Source organism: Dermacentor andersoni, chromosome 3 (assembly GCF_023375885.2).
Source record: "Dermacentor andersoni chromosome 3, qqDerAnde1_hic_scaffold, whole genome shotgun sequence".
NCBI lineage: Eukaryota > Metazoa > Arthropoda > Arachnida > Ixodida > Ixodidae > Dermacentor > Dermacentor andersoni.
In genome coordinates, this window is record NC_092816.1 from 21,689,091 (window position 1) to 21,704,344 (window position 15,254).

General features: G+C 49.5%; 1 protein-coding gene across 3 annotated transcripts in view; it reads left to right on the top strand.

The window, feature by feature from the left end:
• Positions 1–15,254, top strand: part of LOC126519061 (zinc finger protein basonuclin-1-like) — a 347,911-nt gene that overhangs the window by 138,763 nt on the left and 193,894 nt on the right. The gene's annotated exons all lie outside the window — the stretch shown is intronic.

Here is a 15,254-nt window from a genome sequence, read left to right on the forward strand (position 1 = left end):
ATCTTGTTGTTCGTTCGGGCACATACAGCAGCACATACCCATGTGACCCATTTTGTCTGCTCGGGAGTATGGTAGCCAGCACATTGCTAGTGGCCCAATCTGGTAGACAACTATAGGGTCACGGGTATGTTCCGCTGTTTAATGTGCAAGATCGTCCAGCCATCCGATGTGGCCGATAGCTAACTATCGTAAAAAAAAAAGAAAACTGCGCGCGGTGATTGTCGTTTTGTCGTACAGACATGTGGCACCTCCTCTGGTGGGATCACAGTGCATGCTCTAAGCATACGCGACAACGGAATTTAAATCCTGCATGTGTTGAGGGACATATACAGGGTGTCTTTTTCTAGCTGCACCAATTATTATTTTAATTGCCTGTCGTAGATAATAGAACTATAACCCTTGATATAAATTGCTCTATGAGGCGGCCATTACTTAATTGACGTAATTTCGCTAATTAACTTTTTGATGAATTCCCTTACGCCACATATTTCAATCTTAGAATTATAGCCACTGAGTTCGCACGCGTATCCACTTGGAACGAATTCTCTGGACAGCACCGCTTCAGAGATAATGCATTTCAAAGTGTCCGTCGAAATGCATTGGTGTTCCAGTTACTTTTGTGCTTCAATGCATAAAACAGTGGTTTCTTAAAAAGTACCTGGAACATTTTTTGGTAGCTTTGTAATTGATCGATTATATTTTTTTTTTACTCGTTAGTGCTCACTGTAATTCAATCAATGATATTTTTTCAGTAACCAATTACTCGTGACTAGTTATTTATTGACGAGACAAGCTGTAATAGGCGACGCAAGAGAACTTGAATTTGGCGGAAACTATAGCAGAACGCCTGCGCTCATGCCATGCAGCATCTTCGTGTATTCAGATGTTCAGAGAGGTAAACACATGGGCTCATTATTAAGGCGGTTAGCATTAGGATACTTGACGCATTTTCCAGTATCTATCTCTGTCCGTGCCTATCCCTAGCGGTTTCCCCCTTCTCATGAAAAGTAGCTATAGACTGTGCTGCGCAGTAACTGCACTATAGGTAATGTGCCGTTCATCAATCAAGCTCTTTCACTTCAACATGGGTCACTCGCAATAAGCCACTCTTTAATGCCGGCGCAGGAAAAAAAAAGTGAGAAAAGAAAGAAAGAAAGAAAGAAAAGAAAAGCTCCCAAAAGTCGGTTAGGAGTGTGTAACCCTTGTGATGCGGGCTAAGCGTCCTCGCTCCCGATCCCAAGACAGAGAAATATAGCGAGAACGACAAGGAGCTTAGCCAGTGTAGACCGTTGAATACCCTGTGCTGGGGTAAGGAATAAAGGGTGAACAGAATGAAAGTTGATAGGAATGAGACATTCGCAAAAAAAAGAAAGAAAAGAAAAGAAAGAAAGGCTCGCCGACGCTTGGCCACCTGTGAAGGTCCTGACGCTTCCTCCACGACATTTAAGTGTAAATGATGTTTTATAGCGTTCTCGTTTAAACTACTCCAGGCCTTTCCGATGTTCCAGAACTCTCCGTATTTCTAAGCACGCACTGGCGCAGCCGAAGGTATTATGAATATACTTCGTCATGGAATCGATCGTGATGCCGGTCGTGGTCGTTCTATCGTCGTCATTCCATCTTGGTCATCCGATTCTCAACGTATACCGTCGTCCACTAACGACAGTCAGGCGAGTCGCGTAAATGAAAATAAATCAAAGGGGGGCTCACGGGAGCATCTTTCTTTATTCTCCTTTTCATATTATAAATATTGTTGGTACTATACGACACACACACACACACACACACACACACACACACACACACACACACACACACACACACACACACACACACACACACACACACACACACACATATATATATATATATATATATATATTCTTTTCTATAACATTTTTTCATGATGTAGTACAATATAAGGGTTCACTATGCGCGCCCACCTTTGAAAACACTCTGCGACAACATAGAGCTTGTGATATTGTGCTTTTGCTCGCGTTCTTCGGTAACTATAGATAAACAATTACGCGTTGCTGTGGCGGATGATCCTTCCATTGGTTTTAGGTTTCCTGCAGTAGATGGCGTTACCGGCAAAGCTGCATTAAAGACCGTCTGCGCTCCGCGAAGATCTGGCGCTCCGTTGACCTTGACACCGCCGCGATTGTCTGTCGACGCCCGAAAGGTGGCAGTGATCGATCTCTAGAAAGCGATGACGCTCGACAATGATCGCCATGCCGAGTGCGAGGCAGTTTGAACCGTCTATAGCGGGAAGAGACGGTCATTTGAACTCGCCTAACGTTGAAGTAACACACCGAGTATCTGGTACCTTACAAGTCCATTAACTATTGGTGCAAGGCTGTAACACATAGCGAAGCCGCCTGTTATACATAGTGTATTCACGGTGGCCCTGCATTAAGCGGGGGAAAAGGGGGAGGCCACAGCATCGTTAGCGTCTGAATGCATTGCAACTCTTCCAACTGCGCGAGGAGTGAGTGCGCATATCTCACCGCTTGCAACAACTTCAGTGTCGAGTGTCGGCAGCTTCGGTGCCGTGCTGAATCCAATCAGCCCGAGGTTCGTCCGCAAGAAGGCATGCAAGCAATTAACGCTTCAACACAGCAGCGCCGTCTAAGATTAAACTGTCTGATTTCGTGTTTCTCGACGCTGTCCGGGCGAAAAAAACGCAACAAGAAAGTCCTCGATAAGCACGTTCCTCGCATGTCCACGGCGCTGGCCGAATGCGCTCTCGGGCGTCTCGCGGCGCCATGAACTCACACACACACGCACGCGCTAACATACACACACCCCGTTTGGCTGACCAGGCGACGCTGCGAGGCAGGGCCGGCCAAGAGAAGAGGGGGGTGGGGAAAGGGGGGGTGGGGTGCTTGGCAGGCGCGGCGGCGTGTTCTACAAGAACGAGGAAGCGCTGTTGTAGCCTGCCGCTCCCGGATGCGCGTGGTCGTGGTGGTGGTGGTGGACCGAGCGACGCTCGCGCGCGCGCGCGCGCGCGCCCATCGCGGCGGCGGCTGCAAACCTGCTATTACAGGGGGAGTAGATAGGGGAGGAGGTAGGGGGGGGGGGGGGGGTCCGCTGCGTGCAGGCCCATTGGCGTCCAATGCAAAGGTTTCCCGCAGCCTGACCCCCGCGCCGCCGCTCGACAACGCAGACACGCTCCTCGCTGCTGAGCCAACGACCGCGAAGCGCACGCGCTCCTCTTTAACTCGACCATTCAGCGATGCATGCACACGCTGCTGCTGCTGCAGGCGCTGAGAAGACGAGCGCCCCTCGAGCTGCCGCGGAGTGCGTGTGTTGTCCCGCGAGTTGGCCAAGCTTGGAGAGAGAGAGAGGGGCGAGCTGGTCGCCGCAGCCGCTGCATGCAACGCTCGTTAATCAACCAACGGGACCGCCGGGGCCCATGTGCGGTCGCACCGCGATATCGGCGTCGCGCGGGGTCTCGCTTAATAGCGTTATAAAAGCAGAAAAATGGAGCCCCATACCTGATGACAGCTCCGGCGGCCTCAAACTGTGCTAATTGCTTTCGCGCGGCGCCACGGCTGCACGGAAGAGGGAGATCCCGTGAAGGCAAATAAAACGGCCCTGCTCTCGGCTCCTCTAGTAAATTAAGTTTGTGGCGTGCGTGAGAATTTTCCGGATGAAATCGTAGTTTGGCCGAGCGTACGTCTCGCGCGGCACAGAAACGAGTGAGTTTAAAATTATTTAAGGAGGTGCGACCTTTCTCGTCGTATTCTGCCCTGAGGAATTCCAAGAACATCACTGATTGTATGACCTCCTGCTACATACGTCGGCAGGGCGACTGACCTGAAGTTCATTCTGAAGTCCTCGGTTTTGGGAGCCGATGAACTAATCTTTTTATCTGTGAGGACATTAAGAACCGTTCAAGGGATATTGTGTGCGGCTGTCCTATCGTTGAGGCTACCTTTATCTGGCAGTTTACGGCTTTCTGCTCATTTACAGTTTACTGCGTTGTGATCTGTTGCTCCTTCTCAATAGTCACATGTGAAATTGTACTGACTAAGGCCAGTCATAGCTGAAATATGCGGTGAGCGGAGAAGGCCGTACTGCTCGTCCAAATGTACGTATGGAACGTAGAAGACAATGCATGCAGGATCGCCTTCAAGTGCTCTCTCATTCTAAGTTATGTGCAAACGATCTCACTGTGGCAATGGAGCGATACAAGCTAACTCATTTCTAATTATTCATGCTATGCACACCTGCAGTCTCACTGGCCACTGACCGCTACATCGTCGTTGATGTTGTCGACACCAGTTCGTGTGCATGTGCAGTGAGGATTGGCGCCCAATTTCATTTAATCAATCAATTTTCTTTAATTTCGCGATGTTGTACAGGCTAAAAAAATTTCCGTAACCGAATTTGATTTATCGCGCCTTGACGGTGCTCTGGCCGCCTGACAGTAGTAGTAAACAGGTGAAATATTGTTATTTAATTCTTCCCAAAGCGAGTAGCACACTTCGTTCGTGCTTTACGGCTCGTCGCCTCCGCGAACGAGCTCGACAGGTTCAATAGTGAATACCTTAAAGGACCATTGAAAATGTATGCACACCCGTGAAACGGCCTTAACACATATTGTGCAGACTAAGCTGCCGCCGCTGTATACAGCGAGACGTGCGGCACAGCTTCCACGTCCTTCCTGCGTTTCTTCCTTCATCGCAACTATAGGAAGAAAAAACGAACGAGCTGGGTCCAATGTCGCCCCGTCGCGGTCCCCGGCGGTTACCTCGCTGACGCGCCCGGGGACAAAGGGCTCGTTGTTCATCCGCGACGTCGCCGCCGGCCGACGTCGTCTCGCGGGCACGGACGGTGACAGCGCAGGTGCCGCTTGCGTCTAGCAACTGCGCCGCGACAACAGCCAGCGGCGCGCGTCATCCCCTCATGGGAGAACTCTCACGGCCTGTCCGTCGTCGTCGCGTCGTTGACGCTGCTCCCTCGTCACCGCGCGCGGGTCACGTGACGGCGAGTCCGCGCTCCGGCGCTCTGATCGATGGCGCAACAAGTGGCCGAGTCGCGCGACTCACCGCAGTCCGGGGACTGCATCCGAGAGCAGCTGCTGCTGCTGCTGCCGGCGACGACGGACTCTTGGCGGCAGAAAGCTCGTGCGCCTACTTTATGTGGTGCAACGCTGACGCGTCAGTGTCCGGACGGCGCCTGTCGCGGCGCGAAGCGGCGCGACGAGACACTTTGCACGAGGAGGCTCATTGTTTGCTCCGCGGTAGCTAAAGGTCACCGCGGTATGAAAAAAATAAAATAAAAAATAACGTTGGTCCAGAGAGCACGAAGGGGACTGCATAACGGCAAGCGGGGACTCCATGCAGTTATCGGTAACCGCGAGTTCACGTGACAATGGATGGGACTATCAAACGATTTATACACTGCAGCACCTGCGCAAATAATTAACCAGCACGTAACGACAGAAAGGATGCGCTGTGCACGAGGAAAGACTGAGGTGGTCCGTGCTGTCCGATTTCCGCATAACGTATATGCATATAGTACGTTATGTTCGGAGAAGGGTGACGTGCTGTATAGAGAGTGCGCTGCGTAACCATAAATGACGTCGACGAGACTTCGAAGGCGGCTTTCGCTATCATATCAATGCCTTAAACCGAAACATTGTAACTTGTAAGAAGAACCGAAAGCCCATGTCCGAAAGCTGTCGGAGTCGCCGTATATCAATACGGCGTGTGATGAAGTTTTCATAGTATACACATAGGGCGTAAATGTGTATCGTTCCCAAAGGTTCTCGTCAACAATATATATAGTTGACCCGTAGAATTGTCCTGTGTGTGCGAACATGAAACGTGTTCGAAAAAAAAAAAAGAACTGTCTCAACGTTTAGTTCTCGTCGAGTATGTTTAATTAGTCAAGTGCTTAAGCAGCAGCAAATGGCGCAAGCTGCCGAACTCCCGTCACCGGGACTGAGCATTTCATGACAGAAAAGGCTTCCAAACAGCGCGAGCTCCCTGCGAACCGGAGAATGTCCGTGAAGACCAGATCGCTTCACGGTTCCGGATCGCTCTTTTATTGTTGTTCTTTTTTTTTTTCATTTCTTCACACGCCGCACTACATGTACATAGCGCTCGCCCGTGCAAGCTGTCACGCCTTTCGTACACGTCGCGTGCGCCTCGTGATGGCGCGTGAAGCAGTTCCACGCTTTGCACCGCTGCAGGTCACTTGCGGCGAGAAAAGGATCTGATGGGGCGGGTTGAGGGGGAGGAAGGCGGCGATGCTGTTGTTGAGGGGGGGCTTCGGTGGCGGCCGGCGGCGCCGATGAGGAGGCAGCGTGCGCGGAGCGAGAGGCACGCGCACCCGTCGTCACGCTAGCTGCGCGCGGCAACGCAGCGCAACGCGTGCTGGGCGCTGCTTGCCCGGTCAGCTGTGTGCACTCGCCCACCTCTTCCCGTTGATCCTCTCGCTCTCCGTTTCCGTGCGGTGCATCTTTCGATGCCTGCGCGTCGCCGTCTTGGGTGCTCGCGCGTGCCTGGTGCATGGAGCATCCTGCTATAATACACGCTGTGACGTATACGATGAATCCTTAGGTGTTGAGTTTGGCTTCGTTATTTATATTCTATATGCTACTACCACACCGAGAATCAGGGACGGCATCATTCGTCGTTATCGTTGTCCTTACCTCTTCAGCTGTTCGCACAATAGGGAGTTTTCACGTGACGTCACACAGGCCACCTTGTCCGTATTCGCAGCTCCCACTGTGCTGCCGGAGATATAAACGGATCGAGACAAAACACAGGTTTTCACCTCACACTGTACGCATAATAATGTGCTGGCCTCAATTACGTCAGTGCATGTCCCCTATTGCATGATGAACAATGCTCACGTTGCGCCCTTTCCAACCCTATATCCTGACACCTTTACTATGCACTTCGTTTCGAGACACTCTGGCAGTAGTGCGAAAAGTCGTGATATGATATGACATGATTTGATCATGATATGACGTGGCGCTCTCATGTAGATTTCCTCACCGGCAAACTGTCACAGGTGTTGGGTGTTGTCCATTCCTTTAGGTACCTGCCGCAATCCGTGAAATTGCTGATTTATTACTCACTTTTTTTCAGTCACCTAAATTACTGCTGCCTCGTATATGGGGGACAACTTCAGCCACAAATTTTCACAAGCTGTTTGTTATCCAGAAGAAATTTCTTCGTGTCATTTGTAATAAGCCTCGTGATTTTCATTCCGCTTTTCTTTTCAGCGCGCTTAGAACCCTTAAATTGCCTGCCCTAATAAACCTGCGCTTGTTGTCAACCTACACCACATATGAGAAATATATTGGTGCCCTCAGCTCTCTCGCTAATCTCACAAAACGTAGAACCCCTTACACAACTCGAGCTCCTGAGACTTGGTGTGTTCATCAACTTCGTACCAATTATGGCCAGCAAATGTTATGCCACTGGTTGCCCAGTTTGCCCAGATGCAATATCGATGTGCTCACTTGTACCGCAAAAAAATCTCCGTGAAGTGTTTCTGCGATCTTGACTGTGGAGGGTTGTACTCTGAATTTCGCCCTTGGTTTTTCTGCTTTTTTTTTCTTTTTTCTCCTCTTTTTTTCCTTAACCCGTTTCCCACCTGCCCTGCTGCTGCCATTGTAAACGAAACCTGGGGCCAGTCAAGCTGCTTTCTCTGCAGCTTTTTCCCCCCTTGTTTTTCCGCCACAACCATGTACCTCCTTGCTTTTGGAAACAAATAAATAAGGAAAGCCATAAGACATGTGTACTATGGCGCTCGAGACCGCTCCGCCGGCAGCTTGTACTATAGGTGGGCTGCTTTAGCTTAGAAATAATAGTGGCTTTCTTTCTGCATAGGGGGCGCTATGTACTGAACACGTTACCTCCCCTGAGTCCGCTGTTTATCGGAATTTCTATACTTCGTCGTATATTAGTCACCTAGGCATTCCAAGAATTGGACAAGCGGCTGTAGCCTGAGCAGATGTTTATAGGGCTGCAAGTGCTACTGTGCTGCGCGGTGACGGTGTGCGGTGACAGTGACCGACTGTGATTGTATGTCTATGCTCCTTTCTTTCTTTATCTCTACTTTGCTATCGCTTTACCTCCCACTCCCCTCTCTCCCCAGCGTCGGGTAGCAAACCGGATCTTCCCATCTGGTTAATCTTCCTGCCTTTCCCCTTTCCTCTCTCTCTCTCTCTCTCTCTCTCTCTGCTTCTTGTTGCTGCAATTAAATCAAACGACATAATCGTTTACTTCCATGCATCCGTTCCTTACAGATAGAAAGCTTCATGCGAAATAAAAATTTCCAATACAGTCTTTCGAAGCCGTCGTTTCGGAGCCTTAGCCTCAGAGAATGTTTCTCGATACTGTTTTTTCAACCTCTTACAAAGTCAGTCGCATTTAATTGTCTTTTTGCTGTCATCTCATTTTGTTGTCTTGCCATGTAAATGTTTCCTTCTGAGCCTCCGCTACCATCTCCGCGGCCTTGTCCGCGCATGCCCACAGCCGGTCCTCTTCCTTTTCCCGTCTTCCTTATTTTTCAATTCAATTCTATTCAATGTATTTTTTCCAGAGGACCTCCTGAAAGTTGTTAAGGGTAAAAAGCGGAATAAACTAGTTGGCGAGACCCGCTATCTCCCTCTAAGCAGTGATTCACGGCGCAGGAAACGATGCCATAACGATGCAATAAGAGGAACATGGAGCAGATAAAATGACAACAGCAAGATCAACAACAAGCAATGCAGCAGATATTTTCAACGCTAACAAACGTGGAAACAGGCATTTATATTATGTCTGTTTATGCTCTGCGCAGGGTAGCATACTGGAAATGCGCGACTCTCTCTCAACGGCCTTGACTGCCCCTCGAATATGGAGTCATTCCGCCAGCTGCACACAACAATATCAGTATTACCCGTTGCAGCTACTTATGTCTTGTAAACGTCAGACTCCTTCATTAAAATCCATCCACTTCAGTGCAACATTGCATGTCTTGCTCAGGACTGGAGGTATCAGAGACGCAGGGAGACTATACTCCCAGTTTTACCGCCTCTAACTATCCTACATAGTAATTAAGTTTCTGCTATTCGGCAAAACGAGTCTTTATTAGGCTTTAGGGGGACGTGAGAAAAGGCACGTCCAGGAATTTTGGACATTGTCTCTTTGACTGTCTATCGAACTTCCCTGCAGTGCACTAGCCTAACTAAATGGGGAGCTTTTAAAAAAAATGATATTTTGGAAGGCCGCCCGAATTTCAACAACTTTCAGTTAGCAGCGTCAATGGGTGCGCCCTTTTATTAACATGCGTATTCACGGAACTAGCCGTAACGATTTGCCGTGTTGTAGCGCAATATTAGTCAGGATTAAAACAATGCTATAATTCAGCAGAAAACTTACGTTTCAGTGCTGTAAATACACATGTTCTTAGAAGGGCATACGCTCAACGCTGCTGACTGAAAGTTGTAGAAAATCTGGTGGCGTTTTGAAATATCATATTTAAAATGAGACCCTTTGAGTTACGCTGGTGTATTACGGTGAAGTTTGACAGATGGTCGGAGGGGCAATGTCCAAAATTTCTGGGTATATACACAAAGGAAGCTCTTTAAAGAAAGGCAAATGGCATTGCTGGCGCGAATTAAGATAATGTGGATGTGGAATTAAACGAAGAAGGGTAGACGTATGCACACAAGGAAACGCTTAGCTCGGATAGCTCTAGGATGTCGTTTGAATGCAAATTAAATAGCGTGAGAAGTATAGCTGCTGAAAAAGACAGAGCGAACCAGATGCATTCATAACTTCCTGGGAGATTTCGTTTTACACATTGGGAAAAAACACAAGCCATCTGACCTGTACTCCCCACAAGGCTAAAATGTCAAGTTTAATCTCGTATAGACCGCCAATGATATTTAGCAAAGCATCTGGAAAATACGAAACTTTGCGTCGTCACGGTTTGAAAAGTCACGTGGTATTGCCAGTTCATAGATACATGAAATGGTCTTTATGGCACATTACATAACATTTTGTCTTACAGAACGTTACAGTAGAATTGTATTTGCTGTAACGGCCGGAGCTATGCTAGTGCCGGTAGGAAGCTCTAAAACCACGCTGACGCGCTCGCCCCATTCATTTATTCTGTCCCTCGCCAACCAGTACACTATTGTTGAGGTATTTGTTGGTATTTCATGTTCGAGCCGGTACAGCGCAATAAGGAAAGGAAGAAACAGCCGTGCTGGCCAAAAGAGTTGAACAGCGCTCTGATACTTCTTTTGGGCGGCTCGCCTGTATCTTCCGTTCCTTGTTGCGCTGTACTAGTTTTCCAACTCACTCACTCACTTTTTTTTTTTTTTGAAGACTGGACACTCTTACGCTGCCAGAACAGAAGCTTTATACGTCAGTGCTTCCAACTGAGAAGTCCGCGTTCCTAAGAGGCAACATCTGCGATACTCGACCCATGACATACATAAAGGGGGGGGGGGGGGGGGGGGGGCTTCGGACCTACATGATTGACGTTGAAAACGCTATAAGTGCTACCCGTGGTATTATGCGCGCATTTTATGTCGTTCTTGCTTCCCTCTTTCTATGTCTATATTTTCACCCCGAAGCACCGTTCTGGATATATATAGCCAAGCAGAATTAAACCTCTGGCTATTCTACCTATCTTCCCGTGAACTTTTTCTTTGTGTGAGTTTTTAAAGGCGGCTGAATAGATACATTGTACGGGTGTCACACGATGCCCTTTCATCGCGATCGCGATCGAGACCGATCGGGATGTAATTTCTCGGCCGCGATTGGCTCCTTTGCGCAAGCTGCGGGAGCGATCGAGCCAATGGTATTTTAGAATTTCGATCCGGATCGGGCTCGGTCGCGATCGAAAGTGGTCGTGTCACACCGGTATTAGCTTCTCCGCAATATACTCGCCGTTTAGCCGTGGGCAGCAGTGGCAAGTCTGACAGTGACATATTGCGACACCTCGCCCAACTAAAGTGCATCTGAATCTTTCTTGCGCTGCGTAAGTGTTCTCGTCGAAGAAAAATCATAAAAGAGGACAGCACGTTAAACATTGTGTCCCTGCCAACGCTTTGCCACGGCAGTTAAATCGTATGTGACAGGTCGCCGCAGTATTAGCTTTGTGTGCTTTCCGATTAAACTCCGCACCTGTCCGGTTTTAACTCGGTGTTCCGCAGACGATAATATGTCTGCGGACGAGCTAAAACTATCTAACGTTACTCCAGTGGTGGGTTCTAATTCCTCTGAACCTGCCATCCATCGCATGTAAACATACTATAGACGGGCCGGGAACGGGTCTCGGAACTATCCGTGACCACCAGCCGTGGGCGCGGCCCGAGATTCCGGCCCGGCGCGCACTGCACAGACCGCAACTGCTTTACGACCGCCGTTCGCCTCGGAGCGGAGGCCATGTGGCACGCGCTATTTTTACGCGCCGCGCAGCCACCAAGGATCGGCGGCGCGTCTTTCGCGCCGGCTCGTCCGCAGCCGCCGATAAATTTGTGCGCGCGCTCCGGACGAGAGCCGCGCCGTCTGCGTCGCAACCCGTGGTTTCGCGACTAGTGCGGGGCAGCTTCGGCGCGCCCGCGGCTCCGGCGTTTTACAAGCGTTCGCGAGGAATCTTTGCACTAAAAGAAAGAAACGGAAAAGATCGATAGCGAAAGAAAGTACCAAGGTTGAGTGCATTTGCTGACCGGCAGAGTCTGTTACGTTTTTTTTTTTCCTATTATCCAAACAAATTTGGATTTTACGCAGCAGACATTGAGTTCACCTACACCCTTTTTACATAGCGACCTTTTAGGGCGCCCGCCAGTACAGACGAGGTTTTATTCTGGGTTTGAACGCTTTTCTATTGCCGTTATCTTTTTCGTAGTTCCGAATATAGGAGCGATGTTGTTCCAATTAAGTTTAAGCTGCCCGTCTGCAAGCCCCGTTGGATATTTTGGTTATATAGTAGAAGTTGTAAAGCACTGTCTTGGGAGCGTTCTACAGCAGCAATTATTGAAAAAAATAAAAAAATAAAGGAAAGACGGGTTCAGTAATAGCCGAGATATAGAAGCAAATAAAATGTTGCATGAAAATGGCAACGGCGGGAGGAGGCGACCTACCTTTCCCGCTGCAGACTCTCTCTCCCATTGCTTCGAACAGCGTCACTACAAGTGACAGTGCAGAGCTGAAGTGACGGTCCACACACGCTCACACAAGATGCCTTACCTGCCGGGACACCTGCGTATTGATTCATCGACGCGGATTGACCTTAAGCGTAGTCACGGCTGTGTAAATAAGTGCATCGGAGAATTATATGTAACATTCAAATGATAGGTTGATAGATAAGAAGACTGGGAGAAAGCACATTGACCGTATGCACTTGGTTCAGTGCTTTCTATGTCTTTACGAAATGTTATTCAGGCTAACACACTAAAAGAACATTTTAAGAGGTGCATGTAAAGTCTAGGTAAACTTCCTAATAGGCACAACTCTGGTCGCCGGTCGCACTTTTCGTTATGTCTTAGCCCAAAAGTGGATGCGAATCTGGACCCTTCGCTTCCTGGCACTTGAAGTATAGCGAATCAGATGCACCGCAGTACCACTTATTGTCCGCAGTAATTGCAGCAGACTCCAAGCCTTGCCTGCAGCGTCGCGATTTCATTAGTATTTTCTCCGGTTGTGCTGCATGTTCGCCGAACTGAGACATTCCCTCCAGTCTGAAATACTAGCGAAATCTGATCACATTTCCATATAGTGTGTTAAATCAAATGTGCGAGTAGGGCTACCTGACTTCGGTACGTGGTAAGAAGAGGGAGAAAGACAGAAATCACTGGAGAAGAATGGCCTGGAGGTCAGCCAGAAGTATGTCTGGTTTACTACCCTGCAGTGCGGAAAATGAATGGAAGGGGAAAAGGAAGGGTGAGAGCGAGAAAACCAGCTGCGCATACGTAGATGCGAGGCACCATATCAGCTCCGTCACATGATGGCTAAGCTAAGTTGACTTCAGGAACAGCAACGCCAGGGGTTCACGGCAGCATTAACCCAATGCTTCCTCGCCTTATAGCGCTGGCGTCCCGTCTCTCCATCAAGGTGTCCGCGCGCCCTTGAAGAGCACAGGTCGCGAGAGAGCACTCGCTGATCTCGTGACTCCGTCGCGCTTTCTTCACGACATGCCGAATCGTGGCGGCATATCGCTGCCCTGCAGCACCGTGTCTCGTCCGAACCATTCATCCTCGCATCGACGTATTTATTCTGATCTGCAAAGGAAAACACACTCAGAAAAAAAGTGATACATCTGCCTGTTCCAGCGAAGCACAACATGCCAGGACTTGCATCGACAGACACGCCGCACCTGCTGCCTGTTCAAGTTGTCGAACCTCCGCCCAAAAAACCGACGGGAGCCGCCCACCGTTGAATGGAACCACAACGCAGCTCCTCATGTAGAGCGCAACGATATCGCAACAAAGAGGCTGATGACGGACGCTATTCCAACCGCCCTGTTTTTACGAAGAACTAAGTAATAATGATAAAAAAACGATGCAGGGCGAGTGAGACAGCCAGAAGCGGCCGAACGGTGCTGCTGCTACCGAAGCTTTCCTCTGCACGAAATCGCTTCTCATCGAACAGCGAGCGCAGGAGGAGGATGGCGCAGACCGGAAGGAGCACGTCTGTCGCTTTTCGGGCGCGCCGACGGTGGTGGTCGCCCCTTTTGTGTCGGCGCGCTGAAAAAGAACCGGGACGCGTCAGAAGACAACCGCGCGATCGGGGCTCTGTCTCTCGCGCGGCGGAAAGTTTGGTCCTCCTCCTCTCTATCGGCAGCCATTGTTGCCACCGCGGCTCGCACCCCGGGGCCCTGTAATTACTCTCAGCCTCGCTTTCTTTTTCGAGCTTCACTGAGAAGGGGGCAGAACAGATCGCTCCCCCCTCCCTCGTCTCTGCGAGACCGCATCTGGTTCGCGTCTAGCAGCGCGTGCTCCCAGGTGGCTGGCCGCCCAAGAGAGTTCCCGCTTCTCGCCGCACCGTTGCCGCTCGTCAGCTGCGCGATGCGCCGTACTCCCCGGCGAGCCGCCGCCGACAACGCCGCCAGCTTGCGGCGCTGCGCTGCCAGGTACTAGCGGTATACGGTCGCGGTGCGGTTGAGCTTTCGCTGCTTTCGTCTTGCTGCGCTCTCTCCCTTCTTTCTCTTTAGCTGCCCTTAACCAATTCCCCTGTCGTAGGGTAGCAAACCGGACGCGTGTGTGGATGACCCCCCTGCATTTCCTTCCCTCTCTCTCTCCTTCCATCTCTCTCTCTCTCTCTTCATCTCTCCAATCATATATATAAGGCGGGAAAAGGGAGTGAGGTGCTTCTAGGAAAACGAGAGACGTGAAGTGCACAATACAGATGGTGGCAGTTTGAATTGGATATCAAACTCTAGTCGATGATGTGATTCAGATAAGGGTAGGGCGTCGAGTTGGGCAACTAACAGGTAACATTTCGCTCATTGTTGTGAACTTCCCATTTTTCAGTTTGAATAAAGAAGATATCGCTTATTAGAGTAACAGAATCGGGGAAGGGACAACTTAAGTGGCAGCGAGCGTTTGCTAAAGCTTTCCCTATTAGGGTGCACATGAAATGTTAAAATGCTAGAAATAGGCGAGCAAGCAAAGTCTGACTGTTTTTATTTTGCCTTTGTTTCGTTATTTTCGCGTGTGAAAAGGTTATAACTGACCATTAAATGCAGGTAGGCCCTCAGATGCTATAGAGAACAAAAATTGAAAATGTATATATTTTTGTGAAATCTCAAGAATCAACTTCGAAACACTGCTCTTGTGATTTTGTGAGCTGCATCTATTAGAACGTCTAAAGAAGGCAATATAGAAATAATGCACGAACCAGAGAAGAAACTCTCTTACGTACGAAAGTTTCCTGTCTTACAAGTTCCCTTAAGAAAGTATCCCCACTGGTCCAGCACAGGCGTCCGCCACTCATGTAGGAGGACGGTTCTGTTCTGTGTGCTTTCGCCTATCACGAAGCGTATAGAAGCGTGTCGTGCTATATTTCGGCTTTTCTAGGAATCAACACTAGCACGTTCCAGGTGCTAGATTTCACGCGCGAGTACGTGTGCCTACATGGTGTGGGCACGCTGTCGCACTCTTCGCTCCAACACAGGATGTCGAAAAACGAAGCCCGTCCAACAAAAAGAGGGCTCGGTTCGCTCGCACGGGTAATCGGCTCACGGGAGCCAAATCGTTGCGCCATCTGGCCCCTCACCTTGCCTTGCGAAAC